Here is a 15,282-nt window from a genome sequence, read left to right on the forward strand (position 1 = left end):
GAGACCCCATCTCTACTAAAATAGAGAGAAATTAATCAAACAACTAAAAATATATAGAAAAAATTAGTCGGGCATGGTGGCACATGCCTGTAGTCCCAGCTACTCAGGAGGCTGAGGCAGAAGGATTGCTTGAGCCCAGGAGTTTGGGGTTGCTGTGAGCTAGGCTGATGCCACGGCACTCTAGCCCGGGCAACACAGTGAGACTCTGTCTCAAAAAAAAAAAAAAAAAAGAAAAGAAAAGGACCAAGTTATTCCACAAAATCCTTTCAGATCCAGTTTCCTGTCCAGTTATAGTTTTAAGATGAAGTCTTCTCAGTTTGACCCCTAAACCATATTTAATGAAGCCCATTAGATGTGTTTTTCCATGTTGACCAGTAATAGTTCAAAGCTGTCACTCAGAAGTGGGATAAAAAGTCACTCCCTAAATTCACCAAAGGAGTTAAAACCAGAAATACTGGAAAGATTCCTACTGAGGTCATTTGGAGTTTAAGGGAAATTTTTGGTTTGGGTTTTCTCCTAGTTTTAATTGCTTGTAAAAGCTCCTTAATGTCAAGTAAAGAACAACAACAACAAATGTGAAAAGTTAACTTCCCCTAGATGTTTATTCAAAAGAAAAAATTTGTTCCCTGCGACTCTTTTGCAGGAGGTTAAACCAGATAATATTGTATGAAAAGGAAAGGGAAACCCAAATTACTCCAGTACAAAACAACAGCTGCACTAAAAGGCCTGCCAGAGAGGCAACTTATCTGCTTAGTCACAAACCGTTTCATTCTGGGATCTTAGATCTGCTCCAGGGATACCAGAGTCAGTTCCACTCCTGTCAAAAGGGATTAAACAGCCCATCAAAACCAAAGGACAGCTTCCTTGTATGTGAAAGGCCTGCCCCTCAGGTTGTCCGGGTCATCCCTTAATTATCCTCCCGCAGGGTGCTTTGCCTTTTTCACAGACTGCTAAGCAACAGAAGAAACCAGGCAACTTAACAGGGCGAGGGAAGATAAGAAATTCCACTCTGTTTCTGACATGTTTCCTCTGGTCACGGCTGATCCTGAGGCCCAGAACCTCCGACCATCCCTGTGTATGCATAAAGGACAGGTCCCTGTACAGATGGGTATTGGTTACTTGTGCAGGAAGGAAGCCGGAAAAGATAAATCAGAAACTAATGAAAATGGTTACTTCTGGCAGTGAAAGTAAGACTTCTTAGTATACTGTTTTATACCGTTTTGACTTTTGAACCTCGTAAATATTTTACTTATTAAAAGAATAAAATCAAGTAAAAAGCATGAAGGAAAAAGCAAATCTAAAGTTGAACATGAACAGAAATATTTGAGCCTAACTATATACAATAATTATTATGTATCTATACAAAAAAGGCAAGTAGGCTGGGTGCGATGGCTCACATCTGTAATCCCGGCACTCTGGGAGGCTGAGGTGGGAGGATCACTTGAGGTCAGGAGTTCGAGACCAGCCTGAACAAGAGTGAGAACCCATCTCTACTAAAAATAGAAGAAATTAGCTGGGCGTGGTCATGAATGCCTTGTAGTCCCAGCTGCTCGGGAGGCTGAGGCAGGAGGATGGCTTGAGCCCAGGAGTTTGAGGTTGCAGTGAGCTAGGCTAATTGCCGCAGCCCTCTAGTCCGGGCAACAGAGTGAGATTCTGTCTCAAAAAAAAAAAGAAATATATGCCCCAAAAAGGCAAGTAATTCAAGTGACTTTTGGATATAGTTCTCTGACTAGTCCTCCTTACTTGGATGTAGTCTAAGGACAAAAAGAACTGAAAAGGACGGGCGCGGTGGCTCACACCTGTAATCCTAGCACTCTGGGAGGCCGAGGCTGGTGGATCGCTCAAGGTCAGGAGTTCAAGACCAGCCGGAGCAAGAGCGAGACCCAGTCTCTACTGAAAAACTAGAAAGAAATTATCTGGACAACTAAAAATATATATATATAGAAAAAATTAGCCGGGCATCGTGGCGCATGCCTGTAGTCCCAGCTACTCGGGAGGCTGAGGCAAGAGGATTGCTTGAGCCCAAGAGTTGGAGGTTGCTGTGAGCTAGGCTGACACCACGGCACTCTAGCCAGGGCAACAGACCCAGACTCTATCCCAAAAAAAAAAAAAAAAAAAAAACCTGAAAAGAAATCTTGAACTTTACTTTCTAGGTTTATTGTTGGCCTTGATATTGGTGTTGCAAATCTGCACACAAGGTTCTCACTGTGGGACACAAATATAGAAGGGGAAAAGTGAGGAAGGGTCCTGTGACACTGGTTCTGAATTGAACATACCGCTATGAATTCAGGATTTCTAAAAAATATTTAAATTCCTTAGCTCTTTCTAACCTAGCAGTGAGCACACTTCAAGCCCAGATCTTGGTTTCTAAAGACCATTTCTCCACCAAAAGGAGGCAGAGTTTCTTAGAGGAACAGCTGATTAATTCCAAGACTGGGGCAGAGAAAGGACAAGTGGGGCTTGAATATCTTTCTGTGCTGGAAAAGCAACCAAGCGCTTAAAAAATGTCAGGGACATATTAAAAAGACTCAAGAGCCATTTTGGAAAAAGATTCCCATTTACCGAATTTGGGATAATTAGAGCATTAAAAAAATAATAAAGGTAATGAACTATAGCAATTGAATTGAAATCCATGTGTCCAAAGTGATACTAAGAAATGGGAGGGGAGAAGACACAAGGGGCTCTTCTTTATAAAAGAATACAAGCTAATAAATGCAGAAGGAGTGACAATTTAAAGATCAACATTCTGCAATTATCCATGTAAAAACAGATTCAGGAAAGGATCATCAACAAATCAATAAATGCTAAAGCCACTGAATAACAACTTATCGGGAAGAGGATATTCCTATAGTTTTAAAGTGTCGCACCACTTATTGCTCATTAATTACAAGGGAGAAAATGCCTTTACAAAATAGAGAGATCTGACAGTCATTACCATCACCAAGCGCTTAAACTCAGCATCATCGATAATGGTCCAGAACTGTTATGCCTCGTGGTGAGAATGCAATAGGAAATACACAACATCAGCTCTGTAGTAGTCTTGACAAAAATGTTTGTCCTGAATCTAATCACAAGGGAACAACTGAACAAATTCAGATTGTGGAAAATTCTACAAGACAACTGACCTATACTCTTCATGTATCAATGTTAAATTTCTTGGCTTTGATAAGGGTATTATTATAAAAGGAACTTTCTTGCTCTTAGGGGATACATACTAAAATGTTTAGGAGTGAAATACCCGATATATACAGTCTATTTTCAAATACAGTCATCCCTCAGTACACACAGGGGATTGGTTCCAGGACCTCTGCATATACCAAAATTCAAACATACTCAAGTCCCTCAGTCAGCCCTGTGGGACTTGCACATACAAAAAGTCAACCCTCCATACAGACAAGTTTCACATGCTGCAAATACTGTATTTTCTTTTTTTCTTCTTCTGTTTTTTTGTTTGTTTGTTTGTTTTGAGACAGAGACTTGCTCTGTTGCCCAGGCTAGAGTGCAGTGGTGCCATCTTAGCTTACTGCAACCTCGAACTCCTAGGCTCAAGCGATCTCCTGCCTCAGCCTCCTGAGTAGCTGGGACTACAGGTGTGCACCACCATGCCCAGCTAATTTTTTTTTTGTAGAGACAGGGTCTCACTATGTTGCTCAGCTAGTCTCGAACTCCTGGGCTCAAGTGATTCTCCTGCCTCAGCCTCCCAAAGTGCTAGGATTACAGGCATGAGCCACCATGCCTAGCCTAATGCTATATGTTTGATTTGCATTTGGTTGAAAAATTCTGCATATAAGTGGGACCCTCGCAGTTCAAACCTGTGTTGTCCAAGGGTCAACTGTAGTTCGGGGGAAAAAAATATACCCACCACGTATACATCTGTAAAGATTTATAGCAGAGGTTCATAAAAGTATGCTCTCCAGATTAGCAGTAACATCCATCACTCGAGAACTTAATGGCAAAATGATTACAATTGGTAAATTTAGGTGGTAAATTTAGGTGATAAATTTAGGTGGAATTTGCCATACTACAACTTTTCTGTCGGTTTGAAATTTCCCAAAATAAAAAGTTGGGAGTTGGGAGGACAAGTCTTAATCCATTTCCTTCTCAGGAACTCAAAACCATGGTTCTTCAAATTATTGATTCTTGAATTTGCCTAAGTGCTGAGGAGTGCTAAATTACATCGATCTATGTTCTCTAGTTCCATGTACAACATGGGATGAGACATCAAACTCAAAGGTCTTAGGTCACGGAGGCAGACGGTATGGAAGGAAATAAAACAGAGGAACAAATCAGGCTCTGCCCATATGAACTGCTGCCTTTGTTGTACAGGCTGTTTTCCGCTGATAAACATCAGTTAGACCAAGAAGAGTGTGAAGTTTTGGGGAAACTCATCTTGCATTTCTTCCCTCTCCAGACAATTCTCTGCTCCAACATCTCAAAAGACTTCTGACCAGACTTCTACTCACAGATCATTTCCAAGCTAATTGTAATGGAAACCATAAGAACTCTATCTCTCACTCTGAGGCCCTTCTAATTAATGGGCCTCCTTAAGGAATGTGCTTGGCACTAAAGGAGCAGAGGAGGGTACACAGTTAAGTAAGCTGCTATGAAATCTCCTGAAAATGGAGATGATCCAGTAGTTGTTAGATCTCTCCGCTGCCCAGCAAAGGGTGAGATGCCCCAGAGCCTTCCCACTTCATTCAATGCAGATGAAAAGATAAAGGATCTAGAAATTAAGTGCGGATTCTGGCCTTTTACCTCCTGCTTAAGCCTCTCCTAGAGGCTGAGCTCCTGGGTCTCAGAACTAGAACTATACCTGGGTTTATGCAAAATTATGGAAGGGGACTTGACAATCTTACTTGCATTTACTGAATAGAGGGGGAAACTGTGGTCCCCAGAAGCCATCTGTCTTGCCCAATGTCATTCATGCCCCTCTCCCTGTGCTGCCTTACAGTGGTAATGCATTTGCTGATATCCTCTGTAGTAGGAAGCAACATTTTCTGGACAAGAGACACTACCAGCATTTGAGGCTGGCTGTCAGAAGCTGGAGTTATACATTTTCTATAAAGCAATGACACTGTTCCCTACAGGAAGGACCTTGGCAATGTCTACCAAGGTTGATAATGTGTGTACCCTCTGGCCTAGCAATTCCAATTCTAGAAACGTATTCTACAGATATGCATGTATGAGTATGCAAAAAGTATGTGCAAGAATGTTTACCATAGCATCATTTGAAACAGCAAAAGTCTAAGGAAGGGATGGAATGTTCATTTACAGGGGAGTAGGTAAGTAGGTTACGCTATATCCATTCAAAAGAATTCAGTGCTGTTATTACAGAGATTGAAGCAGGTCAGTGTGTGCTGACAGAGAAAGACTGACAAGATATGTTATCAAATTTTTTAAAAATCAAGGTGTTTTCTGTAAATAGAACAGACATTATCCATATGCATAGCTTCCTATATGCATGTCTATAAAGGCATAAAGAAGGATACTCCAGAAGGATGTGTAAGATACTTACCGAGGAGTTGTACCTCTGTTATATCCTTCAGTACAGCTTAAATTTAACCACATGCATGTAGTTCTGCTTTTATAATTAAAGGAAAGTGGGGGTGGGAGGTGTCTTCTTTTAGGAAAAAAAGCCTCTGGTTGCTCAATTTCAGCCCAGGCCCTAACAAACAGAGACTTTTTAACTGAATCAGCAATTAAACTATTAGATGTGAACTAATCTGGTTTGCTATCTCAAAATATATATTCTTAGTGAAACAAATGATTTGAGCATGGGTCAGGGCAAGGCCAACATTCAAATACTGCTTTGCTGCAAACCTCAGCTGGTGCCAGCCTCAGGCTGGAGTCTGAACATGTGAGCGGAAACATTTTACAGGAAAGAAAACTGATGCCAGCTTGGTCAGCAAGTTCCCTGGGTTCTCTGGGGAATTCTTTCCAGTCCCTGAAAGCTATGCTCAGAGTAGGGCCTGCACAGTTACCAAAGTATACTCTCTCTTTGTCGGAAGAAAAGTTCAGCAAGACTACATAGCTAAACGGCACTACGTGTTTGTTCTCAAAGCCTGGGAGAATAGCACTTTGGCCCTCTGAATAATCCCAAACTCATGATTAGTAGGAGAAAACTAGACAGTTTAACACTTGGGAGATTGAAAAGTCTGAACAAATGTATTAGCAACCAATTAACTTGCAAAGGCTGTGTGGAACCTGTCAAAATGTGAACGGCTTGGGTGATTATTCTGCCTTGCATTAATGACCCTCAGGTATAGGAAGCTGACACACTCTGGGGGGCACAGTGGGGACATGTGTTGTGCTGGGGGCAGGGCTTGTGGGGCTTCCTAACTGGACCAATGCTAAACACTAGCTTCAGAGCTCTCTTCCTGCGTCCATACTTGAGACCACTCACCTCTAAACTGTACCCCTGAACTACTGTCTACCAAACTGCCACTCCTCTCCAAGAGGAGAATCTCTGGGAAATCTCCTTGGCCTTATCCCCCTCAAACTTTCGACCTGCCAGCAGTGTGAGGGAGCGCCTCCTTGGCCGTCACCCATGTGCTCAATGCCTTCGCTCTCCCCAAGAGCAGAAACCATGTTCCTTCCATTGGAGTAGCCCCAGCATCAGGCCCACCAGCCAGTCCGTGTCTGTAGGAGGAGAAAACCAGCAGAGCAAGAGAAATGTCCAGTCAGGACAAAGAGGAAGATGCTTTCCTTTATCTAAGAAATCACTGCAGCCAGTGAAAAGTGCAGAACACACAGAGGCCCAAGTTGTTGGTGCTTCACAAGGCCAGAGATGGAAGGTCTTCCCAAGGCGGTTTCAATCACTCCAGAAACGAGGCAGTGGCCATGGTAGAACACTACCCAAGCCACTTGCCTTTATTAAGTCACAGATGAACTTCTAGACTTGGGGGAACCCCACCCACCAAACCAAACAGTTCCTTTTCTCTCATCTTTCTTATGTCACTATTTGTTAAGTTCTCAACCCAAATCTCTTTCTCTTTAAAGGACAGGCAGTTATTACACACACTGGGTTATATCAAAGGCCAGAATGCCTTAGGAAGGCCACCCAGAGCAGACACTCGCGGCTGCCCCTGGGGCTCCTAACACCAACCCAGGAGCGACCCAGCTTCTGACTCACCAGGCATCGGCTCATGCTCTCTGATCAGGGAGCTCTGGAAAGGCAACTTTAGGTCCAGGGGGCTGCCTGACACATCTCTGTCCTGATCCAACATAGCTACGAACCTGCACAGGTTACGAAGCAGAGGGAGGTCTCTCAAGTTCTTGAGCTGCGAACAGGACCATCTTCTCAAGGCATTTTGGCAAAAGTTCCTATCTCTGTTCACATCCACATATTTTATACTCTGAATATTGTTTCTGCAGCATTTAGGTTTAATACTTTAGAAAGATTCTTTAAGACTAACTGGCATCTGTAGGTTTCAATGGAAACACTCAGGGAGCTCTACCCACTAAGAAAAAACTCATTCTAGTACTGAGTTCTATAAATTACCTGGAGAAATGAGTGAAAAGCAAAGGAGAATGTGTTAAGTAGGTAAGATCTTGACATTGTCTTTTATTCCCTCCACTCTTTTGTATTGCTAAGTCCCACCAATTCTCCCTGTAAGCATCTCTAGGAAACAGTTCTTCACCTTTGATCTCAGTCAAGAACCACCAACCTGCTGCCCTAGTGTAGAAGGTGGCACGTGGGACATCGCTCACGTTTAGGAAGGGAGGGACAGAGCTGGGCACTTGGGGCTTGCTTTAAGCCCGTGGTTCTCAATGGGGGCGATTTTGCTTTCCAGGGGACATTTGGCAATGTCTGGGCACATTTTTGGTTATCACACTGGAGACAGGAGGTGTTACCAGCATGTAGTGGGTAGAGGCCAGGGGTGCTGTTGAACATTCTACAATGCACAGGATAGCCTCCCACAGCAAAGAATGATTGTCTCAAACATGTCAGCCGTGCTAAGGTCAAGAAACCCTGCTCTAAGCCTCTGCTGGAATTCTTTTGGGTTCCATTTGGCCCCGAATCACTTCCTAATTCTAATTCTCCACCACAGGAGCAGAGGTAATGGATTACAGAAACAAAGGGAAAATTAACTCGGCAAGGTGCTTGTTCTGTGCGTATTACAAATGGGGAAAGCACTTTGAATTTACTGTGTGATTTGGAAGATTCAAGGGCAGGCTTGAATAGTCTCATTTTTATCATCTAAGGCCTAAAGGAACACCATGGGATGGGAAGGGCCAGGTCAGAAGAAGAATCCTCTCCCCAGTCTTTCCTTCTGAGCAAATGATTTGGAATCTCCCATACCTACAGAGCTGTAAGCTTTGATGTTAAGCATGGTGATCTTCGCAGCACTAATTCTCGAGCCACGTTTGCAGCCAGCATTAATGGGGAGAGCGTACACCTGTCAGGCAACCCACAGCTCCAATGTCAAAGACCACTTGACTATGACTACCTCAATGCTAAGACAAACAACAAGTAACCTTTTGCTAAATCTTTTACTAACTTAAAGAAAAGTTAGTAAATGGTTTGTTTTCCAAATATAAATCATAGCACATGCATTTGCTTTTGATAAGCTTCCTTGAATGGAAAAAGTTGAAGTTTCATTAGCTAACTAGGAATTACATGTTTTATCCATCCCTGATCTAGCTATGCCGTGTTACTGACAGAACACTTAATAGTTACCCCTATGCTTGTAAAATGCTCTTATGAACAACATGTCACAAAGCATCTGTGGTGCTATTTGGTTTATTTGCTGGGAAACTTGGTGGTGGGGTCTTAGGAGAGAATTGTCAAAATTTGGACATGCCCACAGAAGTATGTTATGCATGGAATTTCATATGCCACGTGTACTGTGGCAAATATAAAATAAAAATAAACATAAAAAAGTTGAGGGCTGTGGTTCTAAAACAGAACAAAGAAGGCCTGAAGTAATACCAGCTATAGAGGGAAGAACCAGAGACAGTTCCTGTACTGAGTCCTGGTCTTTCAGCCAAATACTGACAGGCCAGGATGCTCAACACATTGTTAAACGACAGAGAGAGAGAAAAGAAAGACAAAGGGTATAAGAGAATGTTTGCCTGTGACAGTTAATTTTACGTGTCAACTTGACTGGGCTGTAAGGTTCCCAGATATTTGGTTATTCTAAGTGTGTCTGTGAGGTTGTTTTTGGGTGAGATTAACATTTGAATCAGGAGACTGAGTAAAGCAGACTGCCCTGAATGTGGGTAGGTCTGATCTAATCCATTGAGGGCTTGAATAAAACTGAAAGCCAAGTAAGGGAGAATTCTCTCTCTGCCTGTCTTCAAGCTGACAAATGGGTCTTTTCCTTCCTTCAAACTTGGACCCAGTTCTCCTGGGTCTCCAGCTTGCCAACTATAGATCTTGAAACTTCAAAGTCTCTATAACCATGTGTGCCAATTCCTTATAATAAATCTCTTTCTATACATTTATTATGCCAGTCACAGAGAGAGACTATCACCTTTGAGATTATACAATGGGGAACATCAGCCTCTTACTGGAACCTTTTAGCATCTGTTTACCTGAGACCCCCTTAGCCCCTGTACTAGAAGGTCTGGAGAAAGTGAAGTTCTAGAAGCTTTGCTCATATTAATAATGATGATAATATCAATGAGTTTGTAAGAAACTGCCTTCCCCCTAAGAAAAAATATATCCTTCCACAGTTGATCAAGAAAAAGCATTTAGGCCGGGCATGGTGTCTCGCACCTATAATGCCAGTGCTTTGGGAGGCTGAGGCAGGAGGATCACTTGAGGCCAGGAGTTTGAGACCAGACTGGGCTACACAGTGACACCTCATCTCAATAAGAAATTTAAAAATTAGACAGGTGTGGTGGCACACACCTGTAGTCCCAGCTACTTAGGAGGCTGAGGTGGAAAGATCACTTGAGCTCAGGAGTTTGAAGCTGCAGTGAGCTATGATTATGCCACTGCACTCCAGCCTAGGCAACAGAGCCAGACGCTGTCTCAAAAAAAAAAAAAAAAAAAAAGCCAGGCCCAGTGGCTCACACCTGTAATCCTAGCACTTTGAGAGACCAAGGCAGGAAGAAAGCTTGAGGCCAGGAGTTTGAGACCAGCCTGAGCCAAGAGAGAGACCTGGTATCTACTGAAAAATAGGAAAAAATTAGCCGGCCATGGTGGCAAGCACCTGTAGTCCCAGCTACTTGGGAGGCTAAGGCAGGAGGATCACTTGAGCCCAGGAGTTTGAGGCTGCAGTGAGCTATGATGTCACCACTGCATTCTAGCCAAGCGAGACCTTGTTCCCCCCACCAAAAAAGGAAAAGTGTTTAAACCTTCATTTAAACCATTTCCATGGAGAAAAAGGGGGGAAGTTCATTTATTATGTAGGACAATGAAGAGGGAGAAGCAGCACTTCAGGGTCTAGTGAGGATGAACACTTCTCAGTCTTTTTCAGTTTTCCAACACATCCCACCAAAAAACAGAATCATGTTCTTTTTCTGCATCTGAGCTCTCTGCTCCCGAGCAGAAACCCTTTATCACAAAGACAGCCAATCATTACTATAGAGAGTCCCGTATGAGATAATCAGAATCTGCTCTAGATCAAATTAGCTGGGACAAAAGACAAAAATTACAAGAGAAAAGAATAATTTTGAAGAAACATATCAATAGTGTGACTAACATATTGAAATTTACCATTGGTTGAGAACTTTGTGTCAAGCACCATAATAAAATGCTTTATATATACTACCTCTTTTAATCTTCACAGCACAATCTTCTGTACTATTATCATCAAGCCCATTTGACAGATCAGCAAACTGAGACTCACAGAGATAAGTCACTGCCTGTAGGTTGTGTGGCTAAATCACCAGATCATAAATATCAATAGCAGAGTGGGGATTCAAACCTGGGTCTCCAATCTCAAAACTCTTTATTATTATTTTTTGATCTCAAAACTTTTAACTTGCCTCACTATACACTTAAGGGCTGAAGATCTAATAAGATTATGATGAAATGAAATTGTTTTTAAGCAAAGTTTTAACATACGGGAGGAACGAAGTTTGATGAGAGATGGTAAGAATGCATTTTACTGATGGAACTGTAAAATGGTGCAGCTTTGATGGAAACCAGCTTGGTGGGCCTCAAAAAGTTAATCAGAATTACCATATGATCCAGCAATTCCACTTCTAGGTATATATCCCAAAGAACTGAAAACAAGTACTCAAATAAATACATGTACACATGTGCTCATAGCAGCACTATTCACAGTAGCCAAAAGGGAGAAACAATCCAAATGCCCAGCAACAGATGAATGGGTAGACAAAGTACAGTGTATACATACAATGGAATATTATTTAGCCACAACAAAGACAGAAGTACTGATACATGCTACAACAATGATGAACCTTGAAAACCTAATGCTAAGTGAAAGAAGCCAGACATAGAAGGTCAGATATTGTATGATTTCATTTATATGAAATAATGAGAATATGTAAAATCCATAGAAACAGAAAGCAGAGCGGTGGTTGCTTAGGGCTGAAAAAGGAATTACCTGCTAATGGACACAGGGTCTTCTTTTGGGAAGATGACGATGTTTTAGAACCAGATAGAAGAGGTAGCTGTATAACATTGTGAATGTATTAAATGCCACTGAATTGTTCACTTTAAAATTGTTAATTTTAGGTTATATGAATTTCACCTCAACAAAAAAAAAAATTTTTAAAGAAAGCATTATAGACAAGCAAGCCAGCAAGTATGAAAATATCGAAGCAGCAAGAGGAAATTAAACGTTAGAGGACAAGAACTGGGTTAGCTGGAAGGAAGGTGAGCTGCAGATAAGAAATGCAGGTGCCCAGTTAAAAAGGCAGGTTCCCTAAGTGAATGCTAAGACACGAAATATCATGTGTTGTTAAAAAAAGCTACTGAAATTTCAAGTGAGAATGGGACCTAATAAAAATGCTACCAGAGGAAGTCGATGCAGGTTGTAATGCACAGAATTCTTAATTTGGTTCTTGATCACATCGATCCCCCCCCAATTTTGCTCCTTTATTTCATACTATGTGCCTCTTCTCTAAAAGTGTTTTCTCTAAGTCTCCCCATCAACAAAGAAAGCATCTTGAGGGTAGATAATAAGAGTTATGTGCTCTGAAACTATCTCTTAAGCCCAAGAATCAACCTAATTGGCTTGGGAAAGACAACAGCACTTACTGCTAGTGTTATTCATTGATTATTACTTTTGCATAATAATGTGGTCTTCACTCCTCATTTATATAAAACTCCTTATGGTCACTTCTGAGGCACCAGCTCATAGCACATTCTACAAAACCAAAGGCAGTTCTTAAAATATTAAACAAACATGTACTAAACAACTTCTATGTGAACAGTGACTGTATTTTTCAAACAGCTGATTTGCCAGCCATTACTGGGTTCCTTCTATGTGTGAACCCCTGTGCTAAATGCTGGAGATAAAAAGACAACTGATACACAGACCTTGCCCTTAAGGAAGCCCCGATCCCAAAAGAAAACAGAGATGTACATAAACTATTAGGATAGAGGAAAATACAAGCACAATAATACTGGCACAAAAAGGAAATCAGTTCACATACATATTAATAAAATGCTTGGAACAATGTCTGGGGCTTTACTTAGTGCCATATCAGTACTAGCTGTTTTTATCATTTAATCTTGCAAGCTGGAGCAAGTAAAGAGGAAGGATACAGCAATGGCCAAGCTGCTTTTTGACGAATGAACTGGATTTGATCAGGCAGGCCAGGAGTGGGATGGGGGAAGGCATCCAAGAAAGAGTGAGAGGCAGGTAAAAGCCCAGTACATTTGGGGAACTGCAGGTTTTTCTGGACTGTAGAATATAAAGCCTTGGAGGCTGCTAGGGAAGGCAGGGGAGCTGTGGACAACAGTGAGGCTGGAGCCATGTGGGCCAACAAGTCATAATTCATGACATCATGGTGACAAAAACTATTGGAAATAAGGCCAGACCGGAAAACCTGGGCTGGACCCCTGGGGATACAGTCTGGAGGGGTGACAGACAAGAAAAGAACTAACTATAGTATATGAGCAGTGGATGCCATGACAGAGATCTGGACAGCCAAGTGACAACTGCACAGTGGAAGGAAGGTTTCTTAGAGGAGGTGACACCTTGAGGAGACAACTTGTACAGCTTACATTTGAGCACGAGCTCATCAGACAGAGAAGGGAAGGGCATCGCTGGTGGAGGGACCAGATGTTGCAGAACAGTTGTTTCAGGAACTGTGTAAAGGGGCTGAGACTGTGGGTTGGTGGATTCCTTAAGGCTGTAGTCCCCAAACCCTGGGCCATGGCCCATTACCAGTCTGTGGCCTGTTAGGAAACAGGCCATGCATCACCGTTGAGCTCCGCACCACACCCCCAACCCACGACATCTCACCCCCAACCCCCAGTCCGTGGAAAACCTGTCTTCCGTGAAATTAGTCCCTTGTGCCAAAAAGGTTGGGGACCACTGCCTTAAGGGACTCCTGAAACAATAGTGCTCTGACCTAATGAAACCCAGAGAATGGGGGGAAATGAGCTGGCAAATGCCAAGGCCTGTAGCTTGGGTAAATGCGTCAGTGTGACAATGCTACTGGAGTTAACCAGAGCCTAAGAAATATATAAAACCAGTTAAAAGCCCAAATATTTGTTGAATGAATAAATAAAAGAATAAGTGGATAAGAGAGGAGGAAGAAAGAATAAAGAGAAAAACTGGTGGAGGATGGGGGGACGAGTTGGGTTTGGGGCCCATGGAACTTGAGGTTTCTGGCAAGCAGGGACAGGGACTGGTTGGCTGGTGAGTAGGGGACATCCAACATGAAAGCCTCGTGTGAACCTGCTGGAGTGTGGAGGACACTTCGGCTTTCCAGGTGTTGGGAAGACAGGTGGTGGGAGCAGTTTTTCTGCAGGTGTCTCTTTCTAGCCTCCAGCAGGGGGCAGCAAAAAGGATGGTTCTGAAGCCAGAACTTGGCTAAGTATGTGCTTTTCAAGTCAAAGGCCTCTAGAAACTTCTCACAGGTATGGAATTCAACCACAATGCCCACTGTGGTGAAGCATTGTATTGGTCCAAGAAAAGAATGACGAACAAAATGACACTGAGCTCAATTCATCCAGCAAGTAGAATCTCTGAGCTACGTTTGGTTTGGTTAAGAATGGAAATTCCACTTTTATTCCAAGCAAATCTTCTAATGTATCAAATTCAAGGGTGATGTTTCATTGAAAGAATTTAAAAAAAAAAAATTAGTGAGATCATAGCGATTCTAAAAAATGATTGTTTTAGCAGGGAGAAAAAAGGTCTTTATCCTAATTCAGGGCATAATTCCTAATCCTGTCCCTAAAAACAACACACACCCTCGAGCAAATCATTCTTGGGTGGGGGTTGGGGGTGTCTCTTTATTTCCTCATATATAAAATGAAAGAATTTAATTAAATAACTTTGGATTAACTATCAGGGCTGAGGTTTATGATAAGACTGTGATTAGGGACACATAAAAGGAGAAAATGTCTTAATAAGTACTTTGTTGCCTGATTGAGCCTCTCTTAGTAAACTAACAAGTTACACTTTTCCTGGAGAAAAAAATCTTGGAAATGACCCATTTCCCCAACAGGACAGCATTTCCTGTAATTCATATGTGGTAAAATTAAAAAAGATCGTTTGAACCTAGCTCAGCTAGGCCAGGGAGAAATTTAAAATAAGTTTGCTTTTCTGATTCAAGCCAAACAATCGGACTCAAAATAGGCCATAGAAAACCCACAGAATCTTCCAAGTGGCCATGAGCTGGCATAACAAAGACATCTACTCCCAGGAAAAAGAGGTGCTGCCCTTCTCCAAAGGGGGCAGAGCTGGAGGTCTGTGGGTCAAATTCCTTATACATATTTAGGAGCAGAGCATCTTTGCAGCCAGAATAAGTTGACTGTGAAGGACAGATACTTCCAACCGAACACTGAGTAGGGTGCTTGGTCTGATAACAAGATGACCGACCATCTAAAATGAGGCTCTCCTCCACAAATCCCACAGTCTGGGCTAGAGCTCCAAGAGGCTGATGAGGCTCCAGTCACTCAAATCTCTGGAAACTTCCTCCCCACCTCTGCTCCATCTATGCCAGGTAGCTGAGCTCTGGCCCCAGGAGCATACACTCTCGACAATCAGAACGAGTTCTGTATCACAGCCAGGACAACGAGCAACCAGCTAGGGTCTGAATGATGGTTTGCCTTCAGATGGTTGTGGGATGTCTTCCTGGAAAAAGTGAGATTGAAAATTAGTCTGAAAAATGAAAGAGGGGAGTTGC

The 15,282-nt window shown here is 42.4% G+C and overlaps 1 protein-coding gene across 1 annotated transcript in view; it reads right to left on the bottom strand.

Annotated features, from left to right (window-relative positions):
• The window catches only part of NXN (nucleoredoxin), a 162,356-nt gene that overhangs the window by 51,410 nt on the left and 95,664 nt on the right, over positions 1-15,282 (bottom strand). The gene's annotated exons all lie outside the window — the stretch shown is intronic.

The sequence above is a fragment of the Propithecus coquereli genome, unplaced genomic scaffold (genome assembly GCF_000956105.1).
Source record: "Propithecus coquereli isolate 6110/MARCELLA unplaced genomic scaffold, Pcoq_1.0 Scaffold536, whole genome shotgun sequence".
NCBI lineage: Eukaryota > Metazoa > Chordata > Mammalia > Primates > Indriidae > Propithecus > Propithecus coquereli.